We start from the raw sequence: 19106 nt of genomic DNA, 5'->3' as shown, positions 1-19106 counted from the left end.
ATTCAACCAGTCTGTGTCTTTTGGTTGGAGCATTTACCCATTTACATTTAAGGTAATTATCGATATGTATGTTCCTATTACCATTTTCTTAATTGTTTTGAGTTTGTTTTTATAGGTCTTTTCCTTCTCTTGTGGTTCCCGCCTAGAGAAGTTCCTTTAGCATTTGTTGTAAAGCTGGTTTGGTGGTGCTGAATTCTCTTAGCTTTTGCTTGTCTGTAAAAGTTTTAATTTCTCGATCGGATCGGAATGAGATCCTTGCTGGGTAGAGTAATCTTGGTTGTAGGTTTTTCCCTTTCATTACTTTAAATATGTCCTGCCACTCCCTTCTGGCTTACAGAGTTTCTGCTGTAAGATCAGCTGTTAACATGCAGGGATTCCCTTGTATGTTATTTGTTGCTTTTCCCTCGCTGCTTTTAATATTTTTTCTTTGTATTTAATTTTTGATAGTTTGATTAATATGTGTCTTGGCGTGTTTCTCCTTGGATTTATCCTATATGGGACTCTTCACGCTTCCTGGACTTGATTGACTATTTCATTTCCCGTGTTAGGGAATTTTTCGACTATAATCTCTTCAAATATTTTCTCAGACCCTTTATTTTTCTCTTCTTCTTTTTGGACCCCTATAATTAGAATGTTGGTGCATTTAATGTTGTCCCAGAGGTCTCTGAGACTGTCCTCAATAATTTTCATTCTTTTTTCTTTATTCTGCTCTGCAACAGTTATTTCCAGTATTCTATCTTCTAGTTCACTTATCCATTCTTCTGCCTCAGTTATTCTGCTACTGATTCCTTCTAGAGTATTTTTAATTTCATTTATTGTGCTGTTCATCATTGTTTGTTTGCTCTTTAGTTCTTCTGGGTCCTTGTTAAACGTTTCTTGTACTTTCTCCACTCTATTTCTGAGATTTTAGATCATCTTTACTATAATTACTCTGAATTCTTTTTCAGGTAGACTTCCTATTTCCCCTTCATCTGCTTGGTCTGGTGGGTTTTTACCTTGCTCCTTCATCTGCTGCATATTTCTCTGCCTTCTCATTTTGTTTAACTTACTGTGTTTGGCGTCTTCTTTTCACAGGCTGAAGTTTCATAGTTCCTTTTATTTCTGGTGTTTGCCCCCACTGGGCGAGGTTGGTTCAGTGGCTTGTGTAGGCTTCCTGGTGCGGGGGACTGGCGCCTGTGTTCTGGTGGGTGGGGCTGGATCTTGTCCCTCTGGTGGGCAGGGCCACGTCTGGTGGTGTGTTTTGGGGGTGTTTGTGAACTTAGTATGACTTTAGGCATCCTCTCTGCTAATGGGTAGGGTTGTGTTCTTGTCTTGCTAGTTGTTTGTCATGGGACATCCAGCACTGGAACTTGCTGGCTGTTGGGTGGAGCTGGGTCTTAGTGTTGAGATGGAGATCTCTGGGAGAGCTCTCGCCAATTAATATTACATGGGGCTGGGAAGTCTGTGGTGGTCCAGTGACCTGGATTTGGCTCTCCTACCTCGGATGCTCAGGCCCAACACCCACCTGGAGCACCAAGACCCTGCCAGCTGCACAGCACAGAAGAAAAGGAAGGAAAGAAAAAAAACCCCAAAACAGACAGAACCCCAAAACAAATGGTAAAAGCAAAACTAAACAGACAAAAATCACACAAGAAACGTACACACACACACTCATAAAAAGAAAAAAAATAATAAAGGAAGAGAGCAACCAAACCAATAAACAAACCCACCAATGAAAACAAGCACTACAAACTAAACTAAGGTAAACATAAAACCAAAAACAAATCAAACGCAGAAAGAAAACCCCAAGTCTATTGTTGCTCCCAAAGTCCACCACCTCAATTTTGGGAATATTCATTGTCTATTCAGGTATTCCACAGATGCAGGGTTTATCAAGCCAATTGTGGGGATTTAATCTGCTGCTCCTGAGGCTGCACAGAGAAATTTCCCTTTCTCTTCTTTGTTCGCACAGCTCCTGGGTTTCAGCTTTGGTTCTGGCCCCGCCTCTGCATGTAGCCCACTCTCAGGTGTCTGTTCCCTGCCCAGACAGGAGGGGGTTAAAGCAGCAGCTGATTAGGACTCTCTTGCTTACTCAGGCTGGGGAGGGGGAGGGGTACGGTAGTCATAATTGGAATGAGGGGCTTGCCTGAGGTGGCAGAGGCCAGCGTGACGTTGCAATAGCCTGAGGCATGCCATGTGTTCTCCCAGGGAAGTTGGCCCTGGATCATGGGACCCTGGCAGTGGCATCCTGCACAGGCTCCCAGGGGGTTGTGAGTAGTGACCTGCGCTTACACACAGGATTCTTGGTGGCAGTGGCAGCAGCAGTAGCAGTGTCCCCGCCTCTGTGGTCCAAGATGATAGCCTCTGCTCGTGCCCATCTCTGGAGCTCGCTTAGGCGGGGCTCTGTGGCCTGTGGGCACGTGGAGCAGAAAGCCCCTCTCCTCGCGCACACTGAAACAATGGTCTCTTGCCTCTCCGGCAGGTCCAGACTTTTTCCTGCACTCCCTCCTGGCTAGCTGTGGAACACTAGCCCCCTTCAGGCTGTCTTCATGCAGCCAGCCCCAGTCCTCTCCCTGGGGTCTGATCTCCGAAGCCCAAGCCTCAGCTCCCAGCCACTACCCGCCCCAGTGGGTGAGCAGACAAGCATCTCAGGCCGGTGAGTGCTGGTTGGCACTGATCTTCTGTGTGGGAATCTCTTCACTTTGCCCTCTGCACCCCTGTTGTTGCATTCTCCTCTGTGGCTCTGAAGCTTCCCTCCCTCTGTCCCCACCAGTGAAGGGGCTTCCTAGTGTGTGGAAACTTTTCCTCCTTTACAGCTCCCTCCCAGAGGCACAGGTCCTGTCCCTGTTCTTTTGTCTCTGTTTTTTCTTTTTTCTTTTGCCCTACCCGGGTACATGGGGATTTTCTTGCCTTTTGGGAAGTCTGAGGTTTTCTGCCAGCATTCAGTAGGTGTCCTGTAGGAGTTGTTCCACATGTAGATGTATTTTTGATATATTTGTGGGGAGGAAGGTGATCTCTACATCTTACTCCTCTGCCATCTTGAAGGTCTCCCCCAAGTCTGCTATTTTAGTTTTTGTTTTCTGTTTATTCCTTCTGTTTTTAATTTCTCTGATTTATTTTTCCTGCCTTCCTATGAATTTTTTAAGAATTCCATTTTAATTTATTTATAGTGTTTTCCACTGTATTTCTTTGTATAGCTTTCCTAGTGGTTACTCTAGGTATAGATAGAACTTATCACAGTCTACTGGTGTTGACATTTTACCAGTTCAAGTGAAGTATAGTAACCTTATCTCCTTTTATGTCCCTTTACCCTCCCCCATTTATAATTGTCTTAAGAATTTCCTGTATATGTGTTTAGAATTACATTAGACAGTATTCCTGTCTAATTCCTTTAACTGTCAAACAGACTTTAGAAAACCTAAGAGATGAAGGAAAATTGTATTTAACCATATTTTTATTCCTTCTATTGTTCTTTCTCCTTTCCCGATGTTCCAAAATTTCTCCTTTTGTAGTTTCATTTCTGTTTTGAGAACTTCCTTTAGCCGTTCTTTTCAGGTAGTCTGCTGATAACAAATTCTCCTAGTTTCCTTCATCTGAAAATGTCCCGATTTCCACTTTATTCCTAATGGATATTTTCACTGCATATAGAATTCTGGGTCAACAGTGCTTTTCTTTCAGCACTTGAAAATTGTGCCACTTCCTTCTTGGCCTCCATGGTTTATGTCAGGGGGGTGTCCCTGGGTGGGCTTGAACCACTAACCTTTCAGTTAACAGCTGAATGTGCTAACTGATTGCACGACAGAAACTCCTCCTTGATTTCTGATGAGAAATCTGCAGTCATTCAGATTGCTTTTTCCCTGTAAGTAAGGCATTGTTTTTCTCTCACTGCTTTGAAGACATATTCTTTGTCTTTAGCTTTAAGATGTTTGACTGTGATGTTTTCTGATGTGGATTTCTTTAGATTTATCCTAGTTGGGATTTTTTTTTTTTTTTAGCTTCTTCAATCTATAGGCGTATGTCTTTGCCAAGTCTGGGGATTTTTAACCATTAAATCCTTGAAAACTTTTTGACCTCACCCTCTCCTGGGACTCTGATGACATGAGTGTTAAATCTTTTATTATAGTCCCACAGGCTCCTGAGGCTCTGTTCATTTTCTTAAAAGTCTCTTTTCTCTCTGTTGCTCAGATTGGGTAATTTCTATTGGTCAAGCTTCAAGTTTACTGATTCTTTCCTCTGTCCTTCCTCCAATGACCTCTCCATGTTGATCCTATCCATTGAGTTAAAAAAATTTTTTTTCAGTTGTTGTATTTTTCAGTTTTGCATTTGCTTCTTCCTTATATCTTTTATTATTTGCTGAGACTTTTAACTTTTTCATTTGTTTCAGGCTTGTTCATAATAGCTTGTTGAGACATTTTATAACGGCTGCTTTGAAATATTTGTCAGATAATTCTAACATCTCTGTTTTTCTGGTGTTGGCATCTATGGATTGTCTTTTTTCATTCAAATTGAGATTTCCCAGGTTCTTGGTATGATGAATGATTTTCGATTTTGGAACTTGGACATTTTAGGTATTATGGTATGAGAATCTGAGTCTTATTTAAACTTTCTCTGTTAGCTGGTTTCCTTTGACAGTGCTCCAGCAGGGGAGAGGAGGTGCTGCCTCATTACTGCCAGGCAGTGGTGGAAATCCAGGTTCTTACTTGGCCTCTGTTGACTCCTATGAAGGGGAGAGACTCCTCATTACCACTGGTTGGGGGTGGGAGTTTTGGCTCCCCACTAGGCCTGTGCTGATGCCACAGAAGGAGGGGTGAGGTAGCCTCATTACCACTGGGCAGTGGTAAAAGCCCTGACTCTTCTTTAGGTCTCTCTAACACCATCTCTGGGGGGGAGTGAAGGTGCCTTGTTACTACAGGTTGGGGGTGGAAATCCCAGCTCCTTTTCAGCCTTCTCTGACACCACCTTCTCAGGGGGTTTGTTACACCTCATTACAATCTGGTGAGGGTGGAAGTCCAGGTACCCTACTCACACTTTGCAGGCAGATGAGGCCACAGATTTTTCTGTGGTGTTTGGCTGGAGTAGAATAGTTATTGTCTAAATGTTTTCTTTCTTGTCTCTTTCATGGTCCTTTGGCTTGAAAGAGCAGAGTTTTGTTGGGGCTTATTTTGTGGGGGGGGCGGGGGTCTGTGCAGTTTGATGTTTCTGGGTTACAGCTTCTTTAGCTACAAGTCTGGAATATTTAAGGCAAAAAGAAAATCCAGAGAACTCACTAGCATGCTGTTCCTTAATAGTCATCCCCAACCTCCCTAGCTAGTTTGCCTTTTTCTCTCCATTTTTCAGAGTCTTATGGTCATTATATATATATAATGTCAAGGGTTTTTAGTTGTACTTAGCTGGAGGAATAGGGAAAAATACATCTATTCCATCTTCCAAGAACTTCATTTGGCATTTTATTTCATATCTTTTTCTTAGTGTACTGGCTAGTGTTTCTGGAACAGCATTAAATGATAACAGGAATAAAATCTATTCTTTTCTCATTCCTCATCCACTGGGAATGCTTCTTATGTTACCCCATGAAGTATGATGCTCAGTGCTGGACATTGGTTTGAGACATTAAATTCAGTCTACATATTTAACTTCAGTTGAACAAATATTTAGTAGTACCAGCCATGTGCAAGTCACTGCTCTAAGGCTGGGAATATAGCTAGCAGCGAATAAAGAGGTCATAATTATTTCCTCATATTATGTCTTATATTTCTCTTATATCTCTTATATATTATATCTGTTATATTTCTCATATATCTTTTTCTCTACAATAAGACTCACCTTATATTAACACTATGTCTACCATTCCTTCATCCCTCTGACCTGCTTTGTACTGAAGCAGGGGCAGGGAACCATGTGGTTCATAGTTAGATGGGAGGAATATGAGGTATATTAAGTTATATTAAATCTATGGGCCTATCTTGATTAAGACTCTAAGTGTCAAGTTATAAAGTTCAAGCTAGCAGAAGTAAACAGAGGGACCTATATTCATTGTGAAATAGAAGGCCCTTTAACAGAGTCCAGAGGTAGGACATGTAGCTGAGTTTCAGTTCTCAGGAAGAACTGGAACCAGGATCCACCAGGACTTTTTGCACCCATGTTCTCTGCCTCTCTCCAGGTCCTTTACCTCCACTTCTCCTGGGGAGTTGGCTTCATTCTTCCTTCTCTGCCTCAGAGGCTGTGATAGACACACCCCAGGTTCCAGGTTCGTGTCCTGTCATGCAATAGTCCGGGCAGAGCTAGTTCCTCATTCTCAGCATCAGATTGGTTCAACTGGATACTTCTCCACCCCAGTCCAGCTGGCTATGGCCAGAGAGCCTGGTCATGTGGTACGAACATGGCTGCTAAGAGTCCACCTTTATTTTAGGGGTGGGCGACACCCCAAAAGATGGAGAGGGTGTTCTCTTTATGTTATATGATTATGTAGTAATAACATGAAGCTACAGGGACTACATAAGGAATCATTTTATACATGCCACAATGTAACTGCACAGAATAACTATCCTTACTTTGGGCCTCTAAATTAGGGCTTCTGAAAATTTCTGTGAGAATGTTTACCCTGAAGTAAAGGTTTTGCCCTTTCCTGGTTTGGGTAGTACAGTTTTTATCACTCATGGATCCTCTTCCTTGCCACGGATCATGTTATGACTTACAGCCAACTCTGTGTCTCTGATTTACATTCACCTTCACCTCCGCTTGGGTTTATAGATAACTCTAATACAGAAATTCTTTTGAGTACAAATACTTTCAAATTAATGTCCTAGCCAACAACATTAAGCCATGAATTCTATTCTTACAGGGTCAATCTAATCTTCCCCCCAAATCTTTTTCTTGTATTGGTATAGTAAAGAAATGTTTAGTGTAGTTGAGAATGTTAGCTGCTTGCTTCCACATCATCTCCAATTTCCGTATACAAACATATACTTAATTCCTAAGGGCTGCAACTTGTCATTTTCCAGTCTTTTTTCCCCCTCACTGCTGCTTTCCCTTTTTCTTAGACCAGTATTAAGCATATTCCACCATTCTAGTCAAGGACCCTTTCTCCAGGCTGTGTTTCTAGCATTTAGATAGGCAACTTACTTCCTCTACTGCTTCCCTGTGGACCTGGTCCTACCTCACTTAGGAAGAATTACATCAACATCAATTTCCAGAGCTCAGAGGCACAAATAGAGGGTTTACTCCTTAGGTAGCCCCAGCAGGAATTCAGGACAGCTAGGAACAAAGGATATCATGTGTCCTCTGGGGAAGTCACCACTAATGTCAGTGAGAATGGCATATCCAGCTACCGTGTCACTGGTTTAGTATTCTCCAGATCTCCCAAGAAATCAAAGCCAGTCAATATTGCCAGGAGACACAGGCAAATTACATATCAAAAACTATCAGGAAAAGGATACCAAAAGCTGTTGTTGAACAATTTTCACCTAATATATAGTTCAAGCTGGAAGATTTCCATAAGCCCAGATGCAATAAATGTACATTTCTTTGATTCCAAAACACCACTAAATTTAGAAGGCATCATGCCTATAATTACAAATAAAGCACTGGTAAGTTTCTTTTGACATCTTGATCCCTAAAACATTAATATGTAAGGGAAATGTGTCTTAAAATTGAAAAATTACATGCAAATCTCACAAGAACTCAAGAATCAGATTACAGAAGTAGGCTCAGCTGGAGTCCAGTTGTATGTAAGAACAGGTGACTGGATCTTCTTGCAATCCTTTAGCATCTTGTGGCTATGCCATTGCAATTTGAGTGCAAATAACTAAAACCCTGAATGTATTGCAAGGCCACAGCTAAATTTCTGATTTAGCATTCTATAGGGAGTAAACACCCCTACAAAGATAAAGAACATCAAGGATTTAAACTTCCAGGAAGAAAAAAGTAACCTAATTACTAAATTAAAATTTCCCTCTATCTCAGTGAGGAAAATCAACAAATAAAATTCCTAAACTGATGATCAATCCTATTCAATTGTAATTATATAAAATATCCCAGTGCCATTAGATGACATTTCCTCATTTCTGGTATGGCATTCCTTCTTGTTGAGGTCCGAGTTGCAAAGGATGCCCTTTTTCCTGCCTGAGTTCAAACCAACCAAGAAGAGAAGTGAGAATCAGATGGATGGAGATTGAATATAACCTCTATTATAGCACTGATATATTGAAACAAGTGGCCTGAAATCCTGGCCAGGTGTATTTTCTGATTCCCTGCAGATAGTTTAAACCTTGGAACTGTCCATCTAAAGGCAAGTTTGGGTCTGCAGAGTGGATTCACCTAGCCAGGATTTCTGCCATGAACTAGTTCAAATGGAAGAGGACATTTCTACTCATAAATCTAAATAGATTAACTCCATCCAGTGAAGAAATATGGACCATTGGTTGTCATCCACCATTGTACCCCATTTCCAGCTAAGGCAAGTAGTAAAAATTGGGATAAGAGGCCATGAGTATTTAAGGGCAACCCTCCTCATGATAAACAGAGCACAGAAGTTTCCTAAAGGATATCTTTATTCATTCCTTTGATGTGGCAGCTAGCCTCCAAAGATGGTCTCCAGTGATCCCTACCTCCCCAAATTCATACCCTGATGTAGTCTCCTCCCATATTGTACCAGCTTTGGTCTGTGTGACCAATAACATATGGCAGAAGTGAAGGTGTGTTACTTCTAAAATTAGGTAATAAAAGACACTGTGGGTTCCACCTTGGGGGCTCTCCCTTGCTTTCTCTGAGGCAAGCCAGTTGCCATGCTGTGGGCAGTACTAAGGAGAGCACTGTGCAGAAAGGAACTGAAGCCTCCAACCAATAGCCAATGAGAAACTGAGGCCAAACAACGCATATGAGTGAGTTTGTGAGTGGACTCTCCAGCACTGGTCAGGGCTTGTGAAGATGGAAACCCTGGGTAACAGGTTGACTATAACTTCATGAGACCCTGAGCTAGAACCACCCAGCTAAGCTGCTTCCAGATTTCTGATCCTCAGAACCTGTATGAGATAATAAACGTTTGTTGTTTTTAACCTCCTAAGTTTCAGGGTAATTTGTTAGGCAGCAAAAGATAGCTAGAATATTTAACTAACATTTATTTCCTATACTTATCAGTTTTTACAACATGCCAAGCCCAAGGAGGTCCCTGTCCCCAGAATCTGCTGCTTAGTTATAGGGGAATTGTGATGTGGACAGCTCTTCATGAACTTTCCTTACAACAACTCTGTGAAGCCAATGAGCAGATTCTGATTTTACAGATGAGGGAACTATGACTCAGAGAGATTAAACACCATGGCTGATCAGTTATACTAAAATAACTAATAAAAGTTAAGTTTGGTTGCCTTCATTATGTTGTGAGTTTCTTTAATTTCTAGATATGAAAGAGAGAAAACAAGGCTTATACTGATACTCCATTGGGACTGCAGATATAGTAAAGTTTTATTGCTACAGACTCCAGAGTGACAGGCTGGCATGTGGGCCTTGCCAGGAGCAGGGAACCAAGCCTCTCTCTGCACCTTAGGATGCCCTCTGGAGAACAATTGTCTTATCCTTGCTTTCATGGGTCATGTGTCCTCTGAAAAGCCTAGGGGGGCATGAAGTATTGGCTGGGAAGTGGGCACCTACTTGTGATGCAGAAATCCATTTTAAAGCAGCCTCCATTGGGGCTTCCCTGGTGGCGCAGTGGTTGAGAGTCCACCTGCCAATGCAGGGGACACGGGTTCGTGCCCCGGTCCGGGGGGATCCCACGTGCCACGGAGCGGCTGGGCCCGTGAGCCGTGGCCGCTGAGCCTGCGCGTCTGGGGCCTGTGCTCTGCAACGGGAGGGGCCACAGCGGTGAGAGGCCCGCGTACGGCAAAAAAAAAAAAAAAAAAAAAAAAAAAGCAGCCTCCACTTAAGTATAGCCTTGGCAACTGGCAGGGGTCGAACTGCCAGATGTCTCGAGGAGATTGGCATACAGAGTGGATAGCTGTGATTCAGCATCATTTAGCTTTGATCACACCATTTTATAATGTTCATCTCTTGGATGTTGAAGTTGCTTTATTTGTTCTTGGTTTTTAGTGAGTAGCAGTATAGAAATTTTAATATACAAAATTTTAAATGCCATCAAATGTATGGAGCTTTTGGGGTACATTATAGTGGCCACCAGATAAATGTATTAGCACAATAATTGAATGGTATCATGTATCCTTAATTAATTTTGACCCTTCAACTGTATAGCATGAAAACATACTAATCCACCCCAAATTACCAAATTGAGAAATTTTACCTTCACCAAAATGCAGAAAGTACTGTAAGTTAAGAAAGATTCTTTCCAGCCACTGAATAATAATTGCATTTAAGAATTTTCTAAGGTTGAAGGAATTTAAATCTTTAGACAGATGGTTACATTAGGTTTGATTATCCATATATTTGCTATGAATATATTTATTTATGAATAAACAGGTTGTATCAATTAACAGTATAACAGCTGGAATAGTAACAGTGAAAATGAATGTCTTTGCATATGATTTCTTGTCTCGGTTGGAATTTTTGTCTTGGGTTTATATTTCAAATCGGACTGTTTTGGTTATTGTGGAGGATGAAAATGCAGCTGGTAGGCAGTTCTGTAAGGGAGGAGAGAAAGTAACAACCATTCTTTATAACCAGTATTAGTAAAGATTGATGCTACTGACTAAATTATATTTAGGTCAACTCTAGCACAAATCATCATCATGTTTATATAAGAGGACCATATCTCCTCCTCCTTCCCCAGTTCCATCCCATCTCCCAACAGCAAATTCTTCCTTCATTTTGCACTGCTCCATGAGACCTGACCTGCCATGTGTTGTTTTTCTAAGCAAGTCAGAAATCGGCAAGTCTGTGCTGTTCAGAATTTTGTTAGAAAGATGCAAGCCTGTGAAGACAATGCTTTTTCAATTTCACTGCCTTAAGTTTTTCTGCAGAAATGTTTCAGAATACATGATTTGTGAGAAATTTTAAGACTTTGAACTTTTTTGAAAATTAGTATCAGATTAAGGTCATCTAAATCTTTTCTAAGTTCAAATCTTAAGATGTATTCTGGCTAAAATCTCCTATCCTTTATGAAGTCTTCTTTGTCCATTCTAACACTCTGTAACTTCTGAACCATAGTAATAATGGTTTGTTCATTCATTCATTTAAGAAACACCTGTTGAATACCTATTATGGGCTAAAGTCTATGCTAGAAAATATATTCTGTGGTTTCTGTCAGGACTGATCTAACAAACAGATGATTTACAGTGCAGTGAAGGTAAGCATTGTTGCGTGTGTGAACAGACTAAGAGCATGTACCTAGACTGAGTTGTGGGTAGCTTCCTGGAAAACCGGTGCCTAAGCTGAGAGAAGAGGTTACACGCAAAAAACAAGGAGATATGAGAATGCTATGCAGACAGTAAGGCTAGAGAGGTACAGATCAGAAAGTCTTTGGGTATCAAGTTAAGGAGTTTCCATGTGATTGTGAAAACAGTGGGAAGCCATTAAAGATTGTTAAGGAGTAAAGCGAAATGATCTGGTTGGTGTTTCAGAGACATCACTCTAGAGGATGTCCATGATTAACAGTGCAATGGATGAGATACCCTGGGCAACCTTCCTACTGAAAACAACTAGAAATGCTAGATGAAAACAATTTTAATATAAAATTTTAAATGAATCAATGAGCTGGCAAGAAAGTAAGAAGCACTCAAACCAAAAACCAAGTAAAGAGAGAAACTCAGAAAGGGAAACACAGATTCTTCCCCTTTATGTTGAGGGCATTTGCTAAATAAGATGAACTTAAATATTGATTTTTATTTCCTTTTTGGCTGCGGAGTGCAGGACACAGCTTGGGGCCCATCCAAAATGGGAAGTCTAATAGGAGACCTCCATCATAAAACTGAGACCTCAGAGATTACACCCTTAAAGCAAGGACAAACTAGAAATAAACCCACCCTCCTACCCCAGGGAATTTCATGGAAAATTACCAATCTTGAAATGTAGTGATAAAATAGTATGGGAAGCAATCTCTCCTGAATATTTGTAACCACAAACAAGTCAAATCTTTATACAAGTTTGCACCCAAAATTCACACTACCTAGATGGTCTGAAAAAATCTCAACCTGAGATTTACTGAAGTTTTATAAAACTTGTAGAACGTTCCCATTCTGGTAGTACTCCAGAACAATAGGCAGAAAGAAGTGAAAAATCTCTCTCTGTAGGAACCCACCTTCCTCAGGAGCTCAAAGAATTTTCCTAGATGATGTTCTAGAAAAATATGAGCACACAGTAAAATTGAACAAAAACATACTCAAAATATACACAAAAGGAAGACATCATAAGAAAGAGCCTGCAGAAACAATACATAGCAGAGTCAGACAAGCAAGGTTATAGAGTTATGTAAACTAACACTAAATCATAAAGGTCTTGATGGGATAAATGGGAGTATACTATTATAAGATTCTTATACTATATATGAAATGGCACAATATCATTTGAAGGCAGATTGTTAAATATATATATAAACCCTAGAGCAACACTAAAATAACAAAACAAAGAGTTCTATATAATAAGCCAGCAGAGGAGATAAAATGGAATCATAAAAACATTTAATTATTTCAAGAAGAAGACAGAAAGAGGGAAAGGGGAATAAAGAACAGAAGGAACAAATAGAAAACAAGTAATGAGATGATAAACTTAAATCTAACCATATCAACAATACATTAAATGTAAATGGTCTAAATAACTCAATGAAAAGGCAGAGAATCTCAGAATGGAGAAAAAAGCAAGACCCAACTATATGTTATTTACTAGAAACACACTTCAAATAGAAAGACACAAAGATTAAAAGTGAAAGAATGAGAAAAGAAATGCCATGCTAACACTAGTTCAAAGAAAGTTGGGTTGGCAGTGGTAATATCAGACCAAATAGATTTCAGAGAAAAAATAATAACAGAGATTATTATTTCATAATGATGAAATAGTCATTTAGACAAGAAGAATTAACTATGCTAAATGTTTATGTACCCAATAACAAAGCTTCAAAGCATATGAAGCAAAAACTGATACAACTGCAAGAAGACATAGAAAATCTACAGTTACAGTTGGAAATCTCAGTGTTCCTTTATCAGTGATTCAGTAGGCCTTGTTGGGGTTGAAATTCTCCATTTAAGACAAGCTCCCAGATGATGCCAATGTTACATGTGAATAGAAAGATACTAGAAGGTAAACCAGGAAAAAAATGCCCAGAATGAACTAAAGGGAGAAAGGGAAATACAGAAGAAAGGGTAAGATATATATGGATATATTGAGAAAGTTCAACATATATATAATTAGATTCCAAAAAGAGGAGTGAGAGAATGTGACAGAAATAATATTTAAAGAGATAATAATAGCTAAGAATTTGTTTAAAAGACATCAAGCCATAGATTCATGAAGACTGAAAACTCCAAGCAGGGTAAATACAAATAAAACCACACCTTCTTCTTTGTGTATGGTGTTAGGAAGTGTTCTAATTTCATTCTTTTACATGTAGCTGTCCAGTTTTCCCAGCACCACTTATTGAAGAGGCTGTCTTTTCTCCATTGTATATTCTTGCCTCCTTTGTCAAAAATAAAGTGACCATATATGTGTGGGTTTATCTCTGGGCTTTCTATCCTGTTCCATTGATCTGTATTTCTGTTTCTGTTCCAGTACCATACTGTCTTGATTACTGTAGCTTAGTAGTATAGTCTGAAGTCAGGGAGCCTGATTCCTCCAGCTCTGTTTTTCTTTCTCCAGATTGCTTTGGCTATTCGGGGTCTTTTGTGTTTCCATACAAGTTGTGAAATTTTTTGTTCTAGTTTTTTGAAAAATGGCATTGATAGTTTGATAGGGATTGCACTGAATCTGTAGATTGCTTTGGGTAGTATAGTCATTTTCACAATGTTCATTCTTCCAATCCAAGAACGTGGTATATCTCTCCATCTGTTTGTATCATCCTTACTTTCTTTCATCAGTGTCTTATAGTTTTCTGCATACAGGTCTTTTGTCTCCTTAGGTAGGTTTATTCCTAGGTATTTTATTCTTTTTGTTGCAATGGTAAATGGGAGTGCTTCCTTAATTTCTATTTCAGATTTTTCATCATTAGTGTATAGGAATGCAAGATATTTCTGTGCATTAATTTTGTATGCCACTACTTTACCAAATTCATTGATTAGCTCTAGTAGTTTTCTGGTAGCATCTTTAGGATTCCCTATGTATAGTATCATGTCATTTGCAAACAGTGACAACTTTACTTCTTCTTTTCCGATTTGGATTCCTTTTATTTCTTTTTCTTCTCTGATTGCCGTGGCTAGAACTTCCAAAACTATGTTGAATAATAGTGGTGAGAGTGGATGTCCTTGTCTTGTTCTTGATGTTAGAGGAAATGCTTTCAGTTTTTCACCTTTGAGAATGATGTTGGCTGTGGGTTTGTCATATATGGCCTTTATTATGTTGAGGTAGGTTCCCTGTATGCCCACTTTCTGGAGAGTTTTTATCATAAATGGGTGTTGAATTTTGTCAAAAGCTTTTTCTGCATCTATTGAGATTATCATATGGTTTTTTCTCCTTCAATTTGTTAATGTGGTGTATCACATTGATTGATTTGAGTATATTGAAGAATCCTTGCATTCCTGGCATATGTGTTCCCCCTTTTCTTCTTTCCTGCCTTCTTTTGGATTAATCAAGTATTTTCTATAATTCCAGTTCCTCAGTTAGCCTGTTATACACTCTTTTAAACAATTTTTTTCAGTGTGTATCCTTTACTGTTACAACATGTGTACTTGACTTATATAATACTAATATTAATCAATCCCTTTATCTCCTCCCAGAAAAATGCAAGTATGATCGTTTTTAAACTCTTTTTACCCCCTTAGTGGCTTAAATGCCATGGTTGCCCAATATTTCTGTTCTCTATATAATGTAATCCCCACAATACATTATTATTATGTTTGATACAGCCAATATTCATTTTGATTTACCCACATGTATATTACTCTTTATTCCCTTTCTGTCTTCATCTGGGACTATTTCCTTTTGTCTGAAAAACATTCTTTACTATTTCCTTTAGTGCAACTCTACTGGCATTAAATATTTTCTTCTTCTTCTTCTTCTTTTTTTTTTGTATGAAAATGTTGTATTTCACCTTCATTTTTGAAGGCCCATGTACTGGATATAGACTCCTAGCTTGGCAGTCATTTTCTTTTAGCATTTTGAAGGTATTCTCTCCCTGTCTTTTTGGCTTCATTGTTTCTGTTGAGAAGTCATCTGTCAGTCTAACTGTTGCTTCTTTAAAGGCAATCTGTCTTTCTTCTCTGTCCAGTTTAAATTTTTTCTCTCTCCCTTTTGCTTAATAGTTTCATTATGATAGGTTTAGGTATGGATTCTTTGTACTTATTGTCATTGTTGTTCTTAGGGCTTCCTGAGTTGATGGATTGATGTTTTTCAACAATTATGATAAATTCTCAGTCATTATCATTCTCCTTTCTTCTTGGACTTCAGTTACTGGTGTGTTAGACCATTTTTCTGTCTTCTATATCTTTTACCCTCTCTTCAAATTTTTCCAACCTGTTATCTCTCCATGATTAAGTCTGAATATTTCCTTCTGCCTTATTTTCCAGTTCCTTAATTCTCTATCTGTGTATAGGCTAAATAATCCACTCACTGGATTCTTAGTTCAGGTTATTTTATTTTTCAATTCTTGAATATTTTTTCTTTTCATTGTCAGATCACTGCTGAAATTCACAAATCTTATCTTTCATCTTCTTGAACATAGTAAGTATAGTTATTTTAAAGTCTGTCTGATAGCTTCAATGTCTGGAGCCCCCATGTGTCTTTTTCTCTTTACTATTATTTCTTTTGATTTTCATTCATGTTGTCTTGTTATCTTGTGGTCTGCTTAATTTTTATTGTGATTTGGACATTGTGTGTACAATACTGTTCACAGAAAGTTTTGAGGCCTTGATCGTGTTTTTGCTTCTGCTATGTAGATAGGGACATTAGCCATCCAGGACTACTTTAATAAAATTTTATCCAGGACTACTACTTGAGAGAATTTGTAGTGAGTTGAAATCCTTGAAAGAGCCTACCTATGGTTCATACTTATACCCAGGATATAGACTTTTGTGGTCCCATCCCAAAGTGATGGAGGCTCACTAGTCTTCTCCTTACTTGGCAGGCCTGAACACAAATCCCTCTCACATTCAAGGCTGTCAGAATTATAGCTTAATCTCTTGGCTTTTCAGTTTTTCCACCTCAGAACTGGCAAATGCCTCCTGGAGGAAAGTGGTCCCAAATATATGCTCTACTCCCAGGGTCTCCATCCTTTCCCAGATCCTATCTTGGTAATTCTTTTTTTTTTCTTTCTTTCTATCCTGCTAATTCTTTACTATCATGGTGGAGCTCTTTGGTGCTTTCAAGCAGATTTTATTTTTATTTTCCAGATTTTCTAATTGCCTTTTATGGTAGGGTTACTGGGACCTAGCCCACCATTACTTGAGATGGAAGTGCTTTGCTTAGTTCTTTTCCTTGAAAATTGACTTGTCTTGAAAAAAGAAAAGTGAACCTCTACTTTACTTCATACACAATAATATATTCAACATGAATTAAAGGCCAAAATAAGGAAAGTAAAACATTAAGACTTTTAGTAGAAAATAGAGGACCCTAGCTTGATATTCTTAAAGAAGTATCCAGAAAGCATATTTAAAAGAAATAATTGATAAATTAGACCGAAATAAAATGTAAAGTTCATAAGAACAAAAGTCACCAAAACTAAGGTTAAATGCAAGCCCATTTCAGAAAGGATTTTTAAGCCTCCATAAATGACCAGATTTGTATCCAGAATAAATTAGAAAAATGAAATAAAGAAACGCCATAGAAAAAAATGGCAAAAGATATAGACAGTTGTCTGAAGAAGATGCTTTAGTGACCAATACGCATATGAAAAGATGCTCAACTCACCAATAATCAGGGAACTCAAAATTAAAACAATGAAATATTTCATGAGCATCATATTGTCAAAACTAAAAAAAAAATCTTACAATTCTTTGAAGCATATTGGGGAGACAAGAAGTCACTCTGTAGGTCAGAGTACAAATGAGAACAGCCAATTGTGTTTTGGAAGGTAATATCTACTGAAAATTGAATACATGCACTGTTTTTGAACCAGCCATCCCAAACCTAGTTATAAGCCCTTGAGGTATTGAATGTATGTGTAAGGAGACATATCAGGGTCTGTATTGCAGCACAAGTAGTGATGATAAAAAAGGGAAACAACCTGTGTGTCTATCAATAGGAAATGAGTTTAAAACCTGAGCTGTTCTGTATAATAGATTAATATAAAGCAGTTAAAATTATTGACTAGGTCTATGTACATCAACATGGATAAATCTTGAACATGTACTGATGAAAGGAAAAACATGTTGAATGGTAATGTACAATATGACATAATGCAAAGTTTAAAAGTAAGAGAGGGACTGCCCTGGTGGTCCATTGGTTAAGACCCCGCACTCCCAATGCAGGGGCCTGGGTTCGATCCCTGGTCAGGGAACTAGATCCCGCATGCCGTAACTAAGAGCCTGCATGCTGCAACTAAATGATCCCTCATGCCGCAACTAAGGTCTTGCGCACGGCAACAAAGATCTTGCACACGGCAACAAAGATCCTGGGTGCCGCAACTAAGACCTGGTGCAGCCAAATTGAAAAAAAAAAAGTAAAGGAAATAATACTATAAACTCTTTAAAAATATATATACAGAAGTTATAAAGATGTAACAACATGAACAGAAAGGATACACACCAACTTCCAATCACCTCTGGAGGAGAAGTGGAGGTTGGGATGCAGGAAGAAAATGGGGGCTTCACCTCTAGTGGTAATACTTTATTTCTTACACAACTGAAACAAAAGACAAAGAACTTGAAACAAATAGTATGGCATCCTGTTAAGATTTTTTTACATTAAAAATTAATTAAATAAGAGCTGGGCTTCCCTGGTGGCGCAGTGGTTAAGAGTCCGCCTGCCGATGCAGGGGACAAGGGTTCGTGCCCCGGTCTGGGAAGATCCCACATGCTGCAGAGCGGCTGGGCCCGTGAGCCATGGCGCTGAGCCTGCGCATCTGGAGCCTGTGCTTCGCAAGGGGAGAGGCCACAACAGTGAGAGGCCCGCCTACCGCAAAAAAAAAAAAAAAAAAAAAAATTAAATAAGAGCTGTAACCATTCCCAGCACATAAAAAATCATTGAAGGAAGAAAGGGAAAGGGGATTGAGGGAAGGAGGGAAGGAAGGAATCAGACTCTGGATGTCCCTACGTATTATAAGCAGCTGCAGGGCTCAAGCTGGTGACACTGACAACATTTCACATGGAGAATGTTTTTTAAAAATCCATTTCAGTGAGAGTGAGGGATGATGTCTTGGCATGTGTAGAAACCTAGCTGAAAGAAACATGAGGATAGGGATGAGCCACTGGGAGCCTTACTGGTGTCAGGAGAGTTAGGTTTTTTAACATCTTTATCCATAATCTGGAGGTCACAGAGCACAGGAAACTCTGGGCTTGGAAGGTGCACCAGTCCCTTCCCAGGTATGAGGTTGCTTTGACTGAGATGTGGAGTAGACCAAGAAGGGGTAGGTAAGATGGAGTCATGTGAACTCTCCTGAGTGGGCACTGAGTGATGCTGACCTGCAGAAGGGTGCAGGTCTAGCTGTCATCAGGTGGTCATCAAGGACCACTGAGAGTACTAGCTGAGATGTGACTTACATTTGGCAGATAGGAAGGAGAGTAGGTGTGGCAGGTCCAGAATAGGGAAGGCAAGGTGGGAAGAGCATCTGATCAGGGTTCCTGATGTTGTGCAAATGTTCTTGGTCACTGAACCCTGGAATGTAGAATATGAGTACTTAAGAGAGGAAAACCTAAAATAAAGGAAAAGAAACTCTACTCTGTACAGATCTGTCTAGCTTCTGTCACTAAGTTGGTGGTGCCCTCTGAAAGGTAAAAATTGATAAAAGATTTTGTTTACATTGAGAAGACTTTTGGATCCAGCCTTGGCCTCTGAGCTTGTTTGGATAAGCCATGTCTGGATAAAACCAAGCATGACTGGGGACC

Source organism: Hyperoodon ampullatus (genome assembly GCF_949752795.1).
Source record: "Hyperoodon ampullatus genome assembly, chromosome: 18".
In the NCBI taxonomy this organism is placed as follows: Eukaryota; Metazoa; Chordata; class Mammalia; order Artiodactyla; family Ziphiidae; genus Hyperoodon; species Hyperoodon ampullatus.
The sequence above is the reverse complement of the archived record's forward strand: the minus strand, read 5'-3'. Positions refer to the sequence as shown.